The sequence below is a fragment of the Camellia sinensis genome, chromosome 11 (genome assembly GCF_055761805.1).
Source record: "Camellia sinensis isolate YWXY chromosome 11, ASM5576180v1, whole genome shotgun sequence".
Lineage (NCBI taxonomy): Eukaryota > Viridiplantae > Streptophyta > Magnoliopsida > Ericales > Theaceae > Camellia > Camellia sinensis.
The window spans coordinates 19,204,959-19,208,493 of NC_138971.1; positions in this window are offsets into that span (position 1 = coordinate 19,204,959).

Here is a 3,535-nt window from a genome sequence, read left to right on the forward strand (position 1 = left end):
TACACGTGTATGGAGGGATGGCTTCCTTGTTAGCTTCTTGAGTAAGCTTTACAAGATTGGCTCGTCTATAAGAGGAGCCCTCCCCTCTTGGCTTTAGGTTAGACATTTTAGAGATAAAAAATACAGAGGAGGGCTCTAGTTTTAGGGTTAGGGTTTGATACACATCCTATCTCTCTTTTTCTCCCTTGAGTGTTCTAGGTGCATTTGCTCTTAGTATTGCACACAAACACCTACCATTACACCTTCCCTTGGCTACTGAGCTTCTAAGGGTTCGTTCTTGAGGTTCTTGGGTGGTTTTGAGCTTGGAGAACCAGCTGGTCCACCATTTGTGAAGAGGGTCTTCAAGGGTAACAATCTTGCCTTTATATTTCCCATTTTTGCATTGTATTTTTACCCATCTTCGAACGGTTTTTGTGCTTAGTATATAACATAAAAAAGTTCTATTTTTAGGCCCTCTAAATATTTTTGTTTAGAGTGTTTTGTGGTTTGGAGGTGTTTGACCCCTCTTAGGCCTTGAGAGGCCCCATTTTGTGCTATTTCGAGTGAGCTCTAGGACCTTGGTGTTTGGGCCTCCTCACCACTGAAATCTTGAGGGATTTCAGAGGTGAGGATGGTGCCTTGAGGTCCTAGGGAGGAGAGGGCCACCCCCTCTCCTTGTTGTCCTTGAAAAGGACCATTTTTGGCCTCTTGAGGGAGCACCTAGCTAAGCTTCATGTTTACCATGCCTTAGTTGTTTTTTGTGCTTAATATGTCATCATATGCCTCTGTTTTTTGTTGGTTTTGGTACACCATGCATGCTTAGCATACCTACCTTGTAATGCCATATTTAGGCCTTAACATGCCTTAGGTTGTAAACCGTTGTTCGAGCATGTTTTAGGTCTAGTTTTGTGAAGCTTGTGTGCTTATTTTGCCATGCTAGAGGTCTGCCCATAGTTGTTTGGGTCGGCCATGGCACGCATTATATGCCCCCTTTGCATTTTGGCTTGTTGGCCTCAAGTGTGTGAGTATGTAGCATGCACCACTTGCTTTATTCTAATGATTTGGCATCATTTATAGCATAATTTCAGTCCCTTTGACATGCTTGTATGCTTGCTTTGGACACCTCTTTGAAGCTTTGGAAGCTTGTCTTGCATGCTCCATGTTTCGGTTATTGTGGATGCTTTTGATTTTGAGCCATTTAGATGCCATCTGGGTGTCCCTTGGGTGTTGTTTAGGTTTGCACTAAACCTATTTTAAGTCCTCTTAGCCTTGTAAGGCTTGGTTGATTTAGTCTTGGTTTAAGCCTCTTGGCTTGCCTTGGGTTTTTGGCTTTGTTCGCATGCCTTGTTTGTCTTGTTTAATTGGCTTAACACCTTTTGTAACATGATTTTCAATGCTTACCTTGCATGCCATTAGTCCATGTTATGCCTCTTTCAAGTGTGCTTGAGAGTTGCCCTTGTATGCTTAAGTGTTGGTCCTTGTGCGCATGCATATTTGCACGTCATTTAGTCCTCATTTCATGGCACTTCGGCCACTGTTTTTGGGCTTAGTGAGGGCTGCCCAAACCATGCTCAAATTCACCCTTTGCTTGTTTGCATGTTTGCCTCGTATACTAGCTTGCATACTTGTTCATTGCTTGTTTGCTTGCATTGCCATGTTGCATGCCTAGTCAACATGCTTAGGTTGCATTGCACGAATGCTTTGCCTCTTGATCATCCATGATTGAGGTTGAGTTCCTCATTTGTTTGTTGGTTTGCATTGCATTTTGAAATCAACATGCATAACTTGGTCTCTTGGCCCATCACGCATGGAAATGTGCGATTGATGGTCCAAGAACCGAGGAGCATGTCCCCTTGAGTCACCAACATGATAAGGGACATGATTGGTGCATACATTGTTTGAATTGTATTGCCATGCTCTGCCTTGCCCTCTGTTGCTGTCAATTGCAGATTCTGCAGGAGCTCTCTGCCGACCAGCAGTGCTAAGTGCCGACCGGCAATCTTCCCTCTGCCGATGGCTTCACAAATGGCCGGTGACCACATACCACTGCCGGTGGCAGTCCTACTCAGCCGGTGGTGTTTCCCAGTGTCCAGAGAAGAAATTTTGAGATTTTGGCAGTCTTCAGAGGAGCAGAACAGGGAAAACGAAGGCAGCCTGTGCATGGCGGTTTATCTGTTTTCCTTAGATTAGTTAATCTGCTTAGCTAATTAGATGGTCTGTAATATTTAATTAGCTTGTAGGTTAATTATTTGTAATATTCTTTCGGTCCCTCCGAGCGAGGGCGAATCTGTAATAAGTGTGGGTTCCTGTGTGTGCATGTCTTCCAATCCCCACTTCTTTCTTCCCTTTTACTTACCTGCTTTGATGGTTAGTAATAGGACATGTTTAAATTAGCATACCTTATGCTATGCATGTGTGCATTGATACATCCGTCTTGCATGCACCGGGCTCAGTACATCATTCTAACTGCATTTGTACTTCAATTCCAAATTGAATACGTGCATCAATTGACTGCGTTTCACATGCCATGCTTAGGTTAGCCGAGCCTATTCTAAGTGCATCCTGTGTGTGTTACATTAGGCAATTTGACATGAACTAGGACCATGCATGTTTGCTAACTAGTTTATTGTTTTGGCTCGGAGTACTAGGTAAGCATTTATGCTTTAGCATACCGCATGCGTGTGAGTGTTGCCATAATAGCATGATTACCATGAGGCTAAATGCTTACGTGATATTACTGATTGATTGTCTGTGGGTGAAGGTTGGATTGTTTGAGTTGGAAAAACTCGTTGAAATCCGTATTTTAGCCTACTTGCGAGTAGCAAATTCCAAAGTGTTTTTCAAGACAAACGGATATGCAATGTTTATTTCCAAATTTGGCAATTTAGTCTATACTTGTTTGCTGTGCGCATAACATAGTAATTCTAGGCTAATAATTTGAATAAGAACACATAAAGTTTTCAAAACTAGATATCACGGTTAGTAGAGGCTGGTCTTCAGACCGGGCGAGAGGGGGTGCTCATAGCTGACCTTCCCCAATCGTACCCAAGCTCCCGAGCCGAGGCAACTTTGGCAATGACGGACATGTGGCCTTCGGCACCGAGTCAGGGTTTCCTAAATTCCCCCATTTTAAAATATTTAGGTGGCAACTCTGTATCTGCCAAAGCAGTCCATGTTTGGCATTTCTTTTCAAAAAATTTGTTTATCAAAACGATTTGCCGGATTTGGACTCTTTGGTTCAGATTAAGAACCGTGACAAATCGAGTCCGAACTGTAGCGAGGTCCCACGCAGGCTTGTTACAGTTTCTGCCGACTCTGCTGGGGATTTAGAGAGCTTGACTCGAACTCGTGATATCCTGTTTTGATTCCAGTTATGTGTCTCTTTGCATTGCATGTGCATTGGTGCGCCTAGGACACCGTGTTTGCCATCTGCCATTCCTGAACGGTTTGCCGGAGGCTTGTCTTGTCAAGGCATGACCATAAGGCTGACCGGTTATGGGCTCTGACAGTATGGGAACACAAACCCTGGTTTTACCGGGGCACCTTTTTCGACCAT